Below are 15,777 nucleotides of genomic sequence, written 5' to 3' on the forward strand. Positions count from 1 at the left end.
ACAGAGACAGATTAAAATATCTTAATTTTCACTCCCTCGAGAGACGTAGAGTGAGTTGCGATGTGATCGAGGTGTATGAATGGAAGTCAGTGTTAAACAAAGGTGATACAACAAAGGTACTTAAACTACAGTATCCAACTTGGAACAAACTCGTAGCAATGGTTTTGAATTAGATAAATTTAGATTTAATCGCGAAATAGGTAAACACTGATTTGGAAATAGAGTAGTGATTGGGTGGAGCAAGTTACCGAACTTCATCTTTAACTCAACGCGCTGGGCAGCTTGAAATATAGGTTGGACGGATATATGAGCGATAGGGGTCGGGTGTAAACGGACTGCCTAGTATGTGCCAATAGGCCCGCTGCAGTTTCCTCCACTCTTATGTTCTTATGTCAAGGAAAAATCTTGTTCTGCACTGCCCTAGAAACAACGAAAGCTGAAGACGTTAGGGAAAACATGAAGTTTCTCTTCAACGCGAGAGGAATTCAGTGGGAGAATGTACGCGTTATCTGTACTGTCGGCGTTCCTCCCATGCTTGTTTCCAAATCTGGATTCCAAGCAAAAGTGAAGAGTCCGGCACCACAAATGAAAGGAACCCACTGTTAACCCACTGTTAACTCCAAGGCAGGGCCTCTCAACACCCAAATGTTCAAGTAGCTGTGCAAAGACATGAATGCAGAACATGAAACGTTGCTGTTCTGTAATGCTGTACGCTGGGTTTAGAAAGGATGTTCTGAAGCGTGTTTTTAACTTCGTGCAGAAGTCAAACATTTCTTGAATCTTCAAAGGAAACGTGGCCTCTTGCATCATTACAACATGGAACTATGGAACGAACGACTTGCTTATCTTCCTGACGTTTTCGAGCAGCAGATCAGCTGAACCTTAAGCTCCAAGGAAGAGCGACTTACATAATTATTTCCAAGATCATCTCAGAGGATTTGTCGCTAAGCTCCGAGACTGGCATAGAAAAGTGAGTACAGCAAAAACAAGTGCTATGTTTGAAAGATTGTCTGAAGTGCAACACAGCGTTGGAAAAGAGCCTGATCCTGTACTCAAGAGCGACATTCTTGAGCATGTGGAGTCATTGGTGATAGAATATCATAAGTATTTTCCTGATTTAGACGACAATGAGGCAAAAGTTTTGAGGAATCCTTTTTCTATTAACATTCGCGTGGAGAACATACCAGAGGCAATGCGGGATGAATTCCTGGAACTCCGAAACGATTCATTTTCCAAAGACACATTCGAAGGGAAGAACTTGACGGAGTTTCGGGTGGTAATGGGTCGCTCCCTAATATCAGCAAAATGGTTATCCAGGTGCATCTGTCATCTCGTCTACCTATCTCTGCGAAGCGAGGTTTTCCACGCTGTTGAGCATCAAATCGAAACAGAGTAATCTGGTCCACGTGGAAGATGACCTTCGCTGTGCTCTGACTGTGACTCAAACTATTGGTAGTAAAAATACCTGTCAGCCGTCTCATTGAGTTTTTAATTAAATTTTGAGGTATTCTTTTTGCAAGCGCGTAAAGTTTACTTGAGTTGTTGTCGAGTTGAGTTTATTTTTGTGAGATTATATTTCACTGCATTTACTGCAGACACAACAGAGATTTTTATTTTTAACATATCCTTGACTTAGAACCTTTTCAAACTGTTTTCTTGTGTGGCATTTCTATTTTATATATCCTTCTACCTACTGGTACTGTGCCACTAATAATAATACGGTATTAAAACCTTAAAATATCATATCAGCATTTTCATTCGAACGAAGTTTTTCTGTTTGTTTCGTCAAAGAAAGATATAGATGGGGACTAAGTAAGTTGTCATATTTTGGGGGGGGGGGGCACAGAACGAAAAAGGTTGGGGACCATCGCGTATAAGAGATGTTGACCTAGGTCACGACCCATTGTTGAAATTATCAATAATCCGGTGATCTTTAAGATAACAGTCGTTTATTTCACAATGATAGAGCAATACGCGAGACAGGTTATTTATTAAAGGTATATATGCAATATATAGATTAATGGGAATACCTGAAAATCCCTGTTTAAAAAAATTTGCCTCTGAATTTCATTGGAAAATCTAATTTCTTTTAGACATTAAAATTTCCTGAAAGTGAAAGCATTTCTCCATTGTTATCGGTATCGGTACTTCAGCTGCCTCAACGTAAACACCGAGCACAAATACTGAAAACTAAAGCTCTTTTGCACTGATGACATTGAATCCCGCATATGTGCACACAGGCTTCTCACTTTTCGGTTCTGACAACAAGAGGAGTGTTAACCAAATACCCGAGGTGTTTGTGTATGTGTAAACTGCCTGGATGGAGAGGTTGTAAACTTACTTATACTTGGGAGGGGGTGTATCTCCCCAAACACCAGTGTTAAGTGTTCAAACGATGGCGTCTACGTTTTCCTAAATAGTATGAAAATAAGTATTTATGTTATATGTGTAAATATTGAAACTGCTCATGTACAGTATGTATATATGTGTAGATATGTACAGTACTGATGCATGCATGGGAAATTATTCCTGTACGACCGTTAAGAGCAGTAAGGATACAGCACACTGCATACTTAGCCTTCTGTGTGACCGGCTCTGTGTTCGTCCACCCTCATTCTCCCAACAATATTGACTGGGGTGTCCTGGGAGAGAAGAAGCGACCCTTAGGACAGAAGACGAGTGCTGTACCCCACTCACCCGCCTGACTGTATGTATATGTGAACACACACACACACACACACACACACACACACACGAGCAGTCGGGTTAAAAATTCGATCCTTCCCAAACTGAAGCTTTATCGCCCCCAATTGAAATCAAACACCAATTCTGTATTATTATTATTATTATTATTATTATTATTGTTATTATTGTTATTGTTATTATTATTATTATTATTATTATTATTATTATTATTATTATTATTATTATTATTATTATTATTATTATTATTATTATTATTATTATTATTACTATTACTATTATTACTATTATTATTATTAATACTATTATTATTATTATTACTATTATTATTATTATTACTATTATTATTATTACTATTATTATTATTATTATTATTATTATTATTATTATCATTATTATTACTATTATTATTATTACTATTATTACTATTATCATTATTACTATTATTATTATTACTATTATTATTATTATTACGATTATTATTATTATTATTATTATTATTATTACTATTATTAATATTATTATTATTATTACTATTGTTATTACTATTATTATTATTACTATAATTACTATTATTATTACTATTATTATTACTATCATTATTACTATTATTATTATTATTATTATTATTATTATTATTATTATTATTATTATTATTATTATTATTATTATTATTATTATTATTATTATAGTGTTGTTATTATTATCATTATTGTTATCATTATATTTTACAATTTTTATTTTTTTATTTTTATTAAAAAAATTACTTATCTGAATTATTATTATTATTATTAGTAGTGGTAGTAGTAGTAGCAGTAGTATTACATTTTCAGCCCCCAGGCTCCGATGTGGGTCAGTGACCTGTGCCCTGGTGGGCTAATCCCCGTAAAAAAAAAATAAAAAGTTTCACCACGGGAGCGAAGTTTTGTCCGTAACTATGTATATACAGCATGAATATGTGTGTGTGTGTGTGTGAAAGAGAGTCCCATAGGCATGACTGTTAGGGACAGTGTGGATACAACACACGGTATTGTAAGCCTTCGGTACAAACAAGGCAGCAAGACCAGTACTGCACTCTACCGCATTCAGTTCCTCAAGTTGTAAACTTAGTTACCTACTGTATTTACAGCTGGGTGAACCGGGAGTGCCCGGGGATCGAACCAACCACCGGTCATGGAACAGAAGGCGAACGTTATATCCACTCGACCACCGCACTCCATGTGTGTGTGTAAGTTACACTAAATAGGGGAATAGTGATAACTTCTACATGTATATCTTTTCTTTGGGAAAACTTCTGACTCGCAATAGAAGATCATGTAGATCGTCAATATACTGTACATATAGATTAATTACTCCTACATTAGCCTTACCTTACTTTACCTTCCCTTACCTTACCTGACCTACATGAGGTATAACTTGGCTATCTTATGATGTTAAACGACGTCTTCAATGAAACAGAGCAAATTTTATCGTTTTAAAATTTGATTTTAAATGAGTTGTAATAATAATAATAATAATAATAATAATAATAATAATAATAATAATAATAATAATAATAATAATAATAATAATAATAATAATAATAATAATAATAATAATAATAATAATAATAATAATAATAATAATAAAGAACCATAAAGAAAAAAAAATCATATAGTGAGAAACAATATATGTATGTTGTGTTGTACAAGTAGGAGAAACAATTGAGACCCAGCAATTGTGTGTAAATATGACAGAGAGTCAGTTCAGCAACCTGGGACTTGGTCACAATTGTGATGCCATATGGCAGCAGGGTCTACCATTAGACAATACATTATGCTTCCAATATCTTCCCAGGCAGTAGTACCTCCCTGTTTGGTAGCTGCCTACTACAGGATGTAATGTTAATATACTCGTAGGGGAAGAGGTGGTGATAGTAGGGAAGAGTGGGTGATGGTAGGGGAAGAACGTAAGAACATAAGAATGGAGGAATCTGTAGCGGGCCTATTGTTCCATACTTGGCAGTCCCGTTTATACCCAACCCATATCGCTCAAATATCCGCCCAACCTCATGCACTACTCAATTTCCAAACCAGTGTTTACTTATCTCACGCTTAAATCCATATATGTCGAATTTAAAACCATTGCTGCGAATTCGTTCCTGGTTGGATAGTTTAAGTACCTTTGTTATTATCACCTTTGTTTTACCCTGATTTCCAATTATACACCTCGATCATATCGCCCCTCACTCCACGTCTCACGAGGGAGAGCAAATTCAGCTGCTTTAATCAGTCTCTATACTCAGGTTCCTTATGCCCGGGATTAGTCTCGTCATCCTCCTCAGTATGCTTTATAGCGATTCGTTATCCATTCTGTAGTACGGTGACAAAACTGAACTGAACTGAAGCACAAGACATAGTTTTAGGATAAGCTCGCTAGTCATGCAACTAACACTCCTTTGTATGAACCCAAGAACATTTTTGCCTTGTTTCGGGCAAATACGCATTGTTGCCAAGGTTTAAGATTCCTACTTTTCAAAACTAACTCACTGAATCTCTCAAAGCAAAGGGAAAATAGAAAATATTTCTACCTAAGTAACTCCACCCTATCAGAGCCAAGAAAGGTAACTAACCAACCAACCACTACACCACTACAATGTGTGTCGTTGACCTTAGGTGCTGGGGGGATGCCTGGCCTTCACCCTTCTCTCCTCCCTCTTACCCCACCCTCCTCCCTCACACCTGCTGCCCTCCACCCAGCTCACCGATTACATACCCACTCTGCACTCCTGCTTCCCTTTCCTCTTTTCCTGTATTTTCCCATTATTCTCCTGGTACCCCCAACCCCTTCCATCAACCCTTTTCATCCCTTCCCCGCCTTACCCTCACACTAACTCCAACAAACTACCCACACAATTGGTACCTCTTATGTATCCCCCCCCCCTTCCGCAGGCGCTCTCGTGGTCCGGTACACCGTTTTGGTATGCAATGGACCTGCCCAGTTGAACCATCTATGGATCCAGCATACATAGATACCCAGCCACCCGGACAAGTAGAAGGAGGAGGAGGAGGATGATGCTGTGGTTGGCTTTTACTAACACCAGGTTGCAATATTTATCTCGTGTGTTTGGAAAGGCTGCTAAAAGAGTGCGTGTGTCTACCTGTTCGTCTTAATAGTGTGTGTCTACCTGTACGTCTTAATAGTGTGTGTCTACCTGTTCGTCTTATTAGTGTGTGTCTACCTGTTCGTCTTAATAGTGTGTGTCTACCTGTACGTGCTAATAGTTTGTGTTTACCTGTACGTCTTAATAGTGTGTGTCTACCTGTACGTCTTAATAAAGTGTGTCTACCTGTACGTCTTAATAGTGTGTGTCTACCTGTATGCCTTAATAGTGTGTGTCTACCTGTACGACTTACTAGAATGTGTCTAACTGTACGTCTCAAAAGTGTGTGTTTACCTGAACGTCTTAATAGTGTGGGTCTACCTGTACGACTTACTAGAATGTGTCTAACTGTACGTCTCAAAAGTGTGTGTTTACCTGAACGTCTTAATAGTGTGGGTCTACCTGTACGTCTTAGTAGTGTGTGTCTACCTGTAAGTCTTAATAGTGTATGTCTACCTGTATGTCTTAATAGTGTGTGTCTACCTGTTCGTCTTAATAGTGTGTGTCTACCTGAACGTCTTAATAGTGTGTGTCTACCTGAACGTCTTAATAGTGTGTGTCTACCTGTAAGTCTTAATAGTGTGTGTCTACCTGTATATCTTAAAAGTGTATGTCTACATGTACGTCATAATAGTGTGTGTCTACCTGTACGTCTTAATAGTGTGTGTCTACCTGTACGTCTTAATAGTGTGTGTCTACCTGTACGTCTTAATAGTGTGTGTCTGCGTGTACGTCTTAATAGTGTGTTTACCTGTACGTCTTAATAGTGTGTGTCTACCTGTAAGTTTTAATAGTGTGTGTCTACCTGTACGTCATAATAGTGTGTGTCTACCTGTATATCTTAAAAGTGTATGTCTACCTGTACGTCATAATAGTGTGGGTCTACCTGTACGTCTTAATAGTGTCTATCTGTACGTGTTAATAGTGTGTGTCTACCTGTACGTGCTAATAGTTTGTGTTTACCTGTACGTCTTAATAGTGTGTGTCTACCTGTACGTCTTAATAGTGTGGGTCTACCTGTACGTCTTAATAGTGTGGGTCTACCTGTACGTCTTAATAGTGTGTGTCTACCTGTACGTCTTAATAGTGTGTGTCTACCTGTACGTCTTAATAGTGTGGGTCTACCTGTACGTCTTAATAGTGTGTCTATCTGTACGTGTTAATAGTGTGTGTTTACCTGTACGTCTTAATAGTGTGGGTCTACCTGTACGTCTTAATAGTGTGGGTCTACCTGTACGTCTTAATAGTGTGTGTCTACCTGTACGTCTTAATAGTGTGGGTCTACCTGTTCGTCTTGATAGTGTGTGTCTACCTGTACGTCTTAATAGTGTGTGTCTACCTGTTCGTCTTATTAGTGTGTGTCTACCTGTTCGTCTTAATAGTGTGTGTCTACCTGTACGTCTTAATAGTGTGTGTCTACCTGTTCGTCTTGATAGTGTGTGTCTACCTGTACGTCTTGATAGTGTGTGTCTACCTGTACGTCTTAATAGTGTGTGTCTACCTGTACGTCTTAATAAAGTGTGTCTACCTGTACGTCTTAATAGTGTGTGTCTACCTGTATGCCTTAATAGTGTGTGTCTACCTGTACGTCTTAAAAGTGTGTGTCTACCTGTACAACGTAATAGAGAGTGTGTCTACCTGTACGTCTTAACAGTGTGTGTCTACCTGTAAGTCTTAATAGTGTATGTTTACCTGAACGTCTTAACAGAGTGTGTCTACCTGTAAGTCTTAATAGTGTATGTCTACCTGTACATCTTAATAGTGTGTGTCTATCTGTACGTCTTAATAGTGTGTGTCTACCTGTACGTCTTAATAGTGTGTGTCTACCTTTACGTCTTAATAGTGTGTGTCTACCTGTACGTCTTAATAGTGTGTGTCTACCTGTACGTCTTAATAGTGTGTGTCTACCTGTACGTCTTAATAGTGTGTGTCTACCTGTACCAATAGTGTGTGTCTACCTGTATGTCTTAATAGTGAGTGTCGACTTATATGTTCCTGATAAGTGATGAACTCATGTTTCCTGTTTAATTCTTTGATATATACTTTCTTCATATATAATTACAGGCACACATTTTAGGCACACACTTACTGTAAGCTCGTAAGTAAAAGCATAATTGCATGTATATATTCTTACTTATATTTACCAGGCATAAGTACATGTAGATATATACATACATACATACATACATAGATACATACATAGATAAATACGTACATACATACATACATACATACCTGACCACCGTAGGGTCAAGACCTATTCAGGCACTGCTCGAGCAGCTGCCCCTTACACGTTCGGCCCATTCCCAAGTCCTTTCCGACCCATCTTCACCACCGATATCAACATAATCAAAAGTGACAATTTCTGTTTCGAAAGAAGTGGGACCAGTGTTGAACAGTGATGAACCAATGTTCTGACCTCACTAGGGAAAGGTCACGGCAGGGTTAGCTCCAGAGGGATAATTCATCAGATATGGCCAGTGATATGTGCGGTCTTTGGGCGAGAGTTTGTTGACCAAACTGAGTGGTCCACTGGAAGAATTGGCGAGGGCCAAGTTAGAAATTGAGAGGGCCATGTTGGAGAACCTGAAATTAAGGAAAGAGCTGGCGAAGTTAAAAAGGAGAGGCTGGACGAGAGTAAAGCCAGTGTCTGACGAAAATCAAACGAGGAAAGTCGTGAGTAGTGGGAGGACCAAGCTGGTGGTGAAGAAGCACACGAAGGATACGATAACAACGACAACAAATAGCTAAGTGTACCAACCCGCTCAGTCCCTTTGATAGACGAATTGGACGTTAGTACAGTCAGGGGCAGGGATGAGAAGGAAGGTATAAAAACTTTAATTGTTGGTGACTCACAGGTAAGGTACATGATTGGTGGGCCTTTGTGGTAAAACAAAATAGATGAGGGTGTGTTTGCCAGAGCTGGGGTGGGGATATATGACAGGATGGACAATATCTTGTCTGGTAATGGGAACAAACCCATTATCTGCCTCAGTGCAGGAGGCAATGATATATTACGGTGTAGAGCGAGAGCCGATAAGTTCAAGGCAGCCATAGATCGGGGATAGGACTAGAGGGATCCTATCATGCGGTGTCCTGCCTAGAAGGAGAGTTGGTGTATGGTTGTCATGGCAGTTGGTGTTAACGATCGTCTTGACAGATATTGCAGTCAATATCAGTCCCATTCATTGACAACTGGGACAACTCTATGGCAGAAGGGACCTTTATGCTAGGGATGGGGTGCACCTGTCTAGGGATGGAGTAGCAACCTGGCTGGGGCTCTAGAGGGCAGTTCAAAAGATATCGAAGTCTTTAAACTGCTAAGAGAACATAGGGGCACGGGGGTGGAGGAGACCGCAGTGGGAGCGGGTAAACAAGGCGAAAGATTACAGGGAAATAGTGTTAGGAATGATGACAAAACTAAATTAGATTAGAGTTTAAACTAAACGCGGTAAGGGTTGACCCAGGAACACGCATTAACTTAAATGTATACTACGCCAACAGTAGAAGTATGAGAAACAAATGGATGATATTAAGGCCTTTGGTATGTACCGAAGAAATCGATATAATTGCATTCACTGAAATATGGATCAATCCTAGACACACGGAATTACCAGCCTAATACCAAATTGTGGGTTACAAAACTGTTCCATACCGATAGGCAGACCAGAAAGGAGGCGGAGTAGCAATCTATGTTAGGGATAATCTGAAGTGTGAAATAAATATGAAATAAAAACTGAGAGGAATACAGAAACAATTTGATAGAATTAAGCGACGGTCGGGAAAAATTAATCACAGGAGTAATATATATAGACCCCCCAATCTTGATAGCGTCAATGAGCGACTTATCTGGGATGAAATGCGCAGGGCTTCCATACACAAGAAAGTCTGTATAGTAGGCGACTTTAACCTTGGCCAAATAGATTGGACTGTCCTTACGGGTAACTCAGAATCAGAGGATTTTCTCGAGACGATCCAGGACTGTTTCCTAAGTCACCATATAACCGAACCCACACGGGGTAATAATATACTGAATTTAGTTCTGTCGAACAGAGAAAACCTCATTAGCAATGTCGAGGTAGGGAACGAACTTGCAAACAGCGATCACAAAGAAATTCGATTCCAGTTAGATTTTCAGGGCAGACGGAAGGAAAATTCCACTAAAGTACAAGAGCTCAGAAGGGCAAACTTTGACAGTTTAAAGAGGCAGCTGAGAGAGGGGGTGTCGCGCTTGGCCGTGAACCTGACAGATGACACCGACCTGATAACGAGATCTGAGATTGCCGAGTTCCACGACAATTTAAATAGTGAGTTACTTAATGCACAAAGGCAGAACATACCATACAAAAAACTCAGATCAGACAACAATGACCCTAAATGGATAAATAATTAATTAAAGAACATCATTGGCCAAAGGAAGGCTATAGGTAGAAGGATAAATCGTGGCGAAATTCACCTCCGGGACTATTATAGGGTATTGGCGAGTAGTGTTAAAACCGAGATAAGGAAAGCAAAGAGGAATAATGAGGGAAGGATAGCAAGGGAGGCGAAGACAAACCCCAAAGGATTCTACCAAATGTATCAAACTAAAACACGAGAAAAGATTGGACCAATACGGTCGATTCATAGCTCACTGATAACGACGGAGAAATGAGCAATAATTTGAATAAATATTTTTCAACAGTTTTCACCACCGAAAATCTAAACATGATACCCGAGGCACCGACTCTATTCAGAGATAAAGAAGAAAACAAATTAAGTGAGATAGTAGTGACTAGTAACGATGTTAGTAAGCAAATAGACAAACTAAAGCCTAATAAGTCACCTGGTCCTGATGAGATATTTGCCAGAGTATTAAAGGAATGTAAGGAAGAGCTTAGTATGCCCTTCGCAAAGTTGTTTAACATGTCCTTAAAAACAGGTGTAGTACCAGAATCCTGGAGGATAATAATGCACGCCACCCATTTCAAGAAGGGGATAGGATCACTATCCTCTAACTACCGCCCAATCAGTCTACCATTTAAATAGTAGGCAAGCAATGATTGAAGCAATCATCAACCTATTCGAAATCACCTGGAGAAGCACCGATTGATCAGTGATTCCCAGCATGGCTTCACAAGCGGACGTTCTTGCCTAACTAATCTATTAACATTCTTTTCATCAGTTTTCGAATCGGTGGACGAGGGGCACAATTATGATGTGGTATATCTTGACTTTAGCAAAGCCTTCGACAGAGTCCCCCACGAAAGACTAATTAGAAAGGTAGAAGCTCATGGCATCAAAGGTGACATCCTTAAATGGATTAGGCGTGGTTACAGGACAGGAAACAGCGAGTGAGCATTAACGGCACTAAGTCCCATTGGAGCAACGTCACAAGTGGAGTTCCCCAAGGCTCAGTACTTGGACCATTATTAGTATCGGCGTAGACAGCTACATAAGTAAATTTGCTGATGACACTAAAATATGGCGTGTGACTAAATCTGACGATTACTCCGCAAAACTACAGGAAGATCTAAACGAATTTTCGAATGGTCTGAAAAATGGCAGATGAAATTCAATGTGAACAAATGTAAAGTATTCAGTATAGGAGATGTAAACTGGGAAACCACATACTAGATGAACAATGATGTTATTGAGAAATCCGTCTGCGAGAAAAAGTAATGATAAGTAGGAACCTTAAGCCAAGTAAACAATGTGTTTTTGCTCGTAACAAGGCTAATAAAGTACTTGGGTTCATACAAAGGAGTGTTAGTTACAAGACTACCGAGGTCATCCTAAAACTGTATCTTGCTCTTGTGAGACCACACCTGGATTACGCAGTTCAGTTCTGGTCACCGTATTACAGAATGGATATAGAATCCTTGGAAAGAATTCAGAGGAGAATGACAAGACTAATCCCGGGCATTAGGAACCTTGAGTATAGAGACAGGTCAAAGCATCTTAATTTGCACTCCCTCGAGAGACGTAGAGCGAGGGGCGACCTGATAGAGGTGTATAAGTGGAAGGCAGGGCTAAACAAAGGGGACATTACAAAGGTACTCAAATTATCCAACCAGGAGCGAACTCGTAACAATGGTTTTAAATTAGACAAATTTAGATTTAGGCGTGAAATAGGTAAACACTGGTTTGGAAACAGAGTAGTGGATGAATGGAACAAGTTACCAAATATCATCATTAACTCGAATACGCTGAATTGCTTCAAACATAGGTTGGATGCTCATATGAGCAATAGGGGTTGGGTGTAAACGGGACTGCCCAGTATGGGCCAATAGGCCCGCTGCAGTTTCCTCCATTCTTATGTTCTTATGTTCTTAATGTTCAAGCCAGTGAATTCAGCACTAGACAGTACCAGTGAGAGCCGTGACCCACCAGTGAGATAAGCACCCCTGGGAACTGACCGCCATCTTCTGACAAGGAGGTGCTAATCAGTCCACCCTGGGAACAACAGTGGGTCGACTTCACACCTGACTTCGAAATAACACAACACCACCCCACACCACCCAGTGTCCCCATGACCAAGTGAGGTCCTTCACATCAACACCCGAGGACGAGTTACTACACCACGTGAACACCACACCTCCTGGTGTCCCCATGACCAGTCCAGGCCCGGGCTATCAACTGTAAACTATAATAATTTGTATGTTCAATACATGTTCCTTCTTCTTTCAGTAATGAAAGCTTTTGTTAAACGACCCACCCACCCCATGTCTTTGTATGTAACAAGTAATTTTTGTCCAATGTATATTTTCAGCCTTCGGGCTGCAGAAATTTTGTAATAAACCCTGTAATTATTATTATTATTATTATTTTTTGTATTATTATTATTATTATTATTATTATTATTATTATTATTATTATTATTATTATTATTATTATTATTATTATTATTACATATGCTATTCGTAATCCCACAAAACCTAAACACAATAATAATTCGCGAAAACAAGACACACCTTCACTCTCGTTGTCTTGACTCAACCAGGACCACTTGAGGTCTTCCTCTATCTCACTACGTTATGAGACTCATATTTACAGTATATTCTTAATATCTCTTCATTCTCCTTTTTCTACTGTCCGTGTTGTTTTTCCTTCATTTCACTTTATTTTTCCCCGAGTCTACTGTTCCACCTTGTTTGTGTTATCAGATTTGTTGCTTATATAAATTACCCAAACATACTTTATCCAGACTAAGATAGTTAGGGTGGTTCGTCTTCCTTTCAATATTCTTGTGACGTGTTTATTATTAGGATACCTTATGTTTTTTGAGGAACATCACATCAAGCCCTCCGGCCAATCACAGTCAGGCGGCTGTTTGCTGTTGCCGCGTGTCATCTTAACTCGCGTCCTTGAAAAGACGGGTTGTTTATCCTCCAGCTGTGTCACTTTTACAATTTTACATGTCACTTTTTATTTTACTTTATGTATCCGTTGATCACTGAAGCTCTCGAACACAGCCTTGTTGCGAGTTTATTTTATTTACTCATGATTTCTGTTTGATTGTTACTTAGAGTTGATCGCTGACCATGTGAATGTGAATAGTATTTTATATATAATCACAAGCGTTACCTTGACTTACAAGTGTTGACAGTGATATTCGATGATCGTCTTGTCATAAAAATTCTTTCATTATTCGACCTGTCGCCTGACGACATATTTTTCGCGTTGTGCAGATTTATCGATCATGAACTAACATCCTTGATTAGCAATTTATGACTTAGGTAGACACTGACTGAATGAGCTGGGAAATTGTGTTCATTAGTGAGATGAGACAGTAAATTAGATGTGTAATATTTTATGATGAGATGAAGAGTCGTGTGAAAACTGTATTGTACGTGTAAAAGACGGTGTTAGCTTGTGATACACCAACCTTCTGTTGATATTGTTGTTTGTCTAATGTGATAGTATTCATTAATGTCACCGGTAATCTGAGGTCATTTGGCGTTTTGAAATTTTGGTATTTCAACTGCCAGGGTGTTTAAACATCGCTCGCTAAGTCTTAGTTTATACACTACACAAAAAACATCTTTTGTAAATAAGAGTTTACTGTATATATATTATATAATTTTCTGTCACTGTGTTCTTAAATTCTTCCGGTACTCCGAGCTCTTTATGATATACACTATACGTGCTCTAACAGCTGAAGCCTTAAGTACTGTTCATAAGACATAAACTAGTAAATAAGGGTGACGAAAAAATTATCATTGGCTGCGTTAACCTACACTCGAAAGTTTTGCTCACGCAAAAGAATATCACCAAGGTCATGAAAAGTGGGAATTGGGTTAACTAAACGCAGCAAAACTCAAGACTGACTACATATACGGAGTCAGAAATTTAGAACTAATACGTCTTGTGTACGACATGGCACGTGACCTTGGTGAGGTGGCAAACTAAGGTCAAGATCAAAACAAAATACATATTGCACACCGACACTATTCCTGCAGTCCACTGTGAGTTTGACCTTCCGCACAAATCCATCTATTGTTGTTGGGGAATTTCTACAGTGTTATAATGTATGCGTTACGGAAGGACGGACGGTTGACTAACACAAGTAATGTCTTATACCTCTGTGCTGGACATAAACATATTGTATATGTTTAGGAAGAATAACCCGAAGTTAGTAGATAAAAGAAATCTTATGAAATCAGCTAGAGATATTGTACATTAATTACATAAATAAACGAATACTTAGCTAGATAAATAGAGACTGCCATGTTCACAGTAAGGTTTTCATTATTGTGCCTAAAGGTTAGACAATGGTGTGCAGGTAACAATATGGAACACACGGACACATACGAAGTGCCTCAGTACTGTCGGATCACCCTACACGACACGATTGTCTTGGTATAGTTTAAGCCTCACAGAAGAACACATCAGTTGTTGTAGGGTTGTGTGGTGAAGGACTTTCTGATACAGACACTGTGGCGATACAAAGAGACATTGAAAAGATAATTTCACTTATTGAAAATACAAAACATTTAATACAGGACACACTACACTGTGCTGTGTTTAAAGTCATAGCATGAGGGTTGGCGATAAGGACACAGTGTGTTAAGGTCACACCATAAGGGTTGGCGCTACAGACACAGCATGTTAAGGTCACACTATGATGGTTGGCGATATTGACACAGTATGATGAAGTTACGGCGACACAGCGAGAGATGCAGAGAGCAAAGAGCAGTAGCTTACCCTTCTAGCGCGACGCTGGTCCACACGTAAAGTGCCGAGCGCCGCGTCCCATCCTGCCGGATATACTGGACCACTCCACCCCGCCTCCCGCCACCTGACCCTGCCCCCAGCGCCTTTCATGCCCCTCCCCCCTCCCCAACCATCTGCTGGAGCTCCTCCTCTGATCTGCCCTTTATCAGCTGTAAGATCCCGTCCCCTACCACCTAAGGGAGACCTCAGACGGCCCCCCGCCACCACCAGAGCCCCCCCCCCCTTTTTCACACCACTCAACTTACCCAGAATAACAGCTTCCACTTAACCTTGGCTCTCTACCTTGACCCTTACCTTCGGCTCTCGACTATTTATCCCCCATCCCTAGCTACCGTCCCCAACCAACCTAACCATCCCCACCACCTAACCACCACCCCCCACCACCTAGTTACCGTTCCCCATCACCTAGCCACCATCCTCACCACCTAGCCACCATCCCCACCACCTAACAAACATCCCCCACCACCTAGCCACTATCCCTCACCACCTAGTCACCATCCCTCACCACCTAGCCACCATCCCATACCCACAAGCCAACATCCCCACCACATAGCCATCACCCCCTACCACCTAGTTATCGTTCCCTATCACCTAACCACCATCCCCCACTACCTAGTTACCGTTCCTCACCACCTAGCCACCATCCCTCCCCACCAAGCCACCATCCATCACCCACAAGCCAACATCCCCACCACATAGGCATCAGCCCCTACCAC

At 40.0% G+C, this 15,777-nt stretch overlaps 1 protein-coding gene across 1 annotated transcript in view; it reads right to left on the reverse strand.

Annotated features, from left to right (window-relative positions):
- The window catches only part of LOC121853081, a 54,688-nt gene extending 39,580 nt beyond the window's left edge, over positions 1–15,108 (reverse strand). The window contains exon 1 of the mRNA XM_042347046.1: positions 15,032–15,108. The gene's annotated coding sequence lies outside the window, so the exon portion shown is untranslated. The remainder of the gene's footprint in view (positions 1–15,031) is intronic.
- Positions 15,109–15,777: the final 669 nt, after the last annotated feature.

The sequence above is a fragment of the Homarus americanus genome, unplaced genomic scaffold (assembly GCF_018991925.1).
Source record: "Homarus americanus isolate GMGI-L3 unplaced genomic scaffold, GMGI_Hamer_2.0 scaffold51859, whole genome shotgun sequence".
Taxonomy (NCBI): domain Eukaryota; kingdom Metazoa; phylum Arthropoda; class Malacostraca; order Decapoda; family Nephropidae; genus Homarus; species Homarus americanus.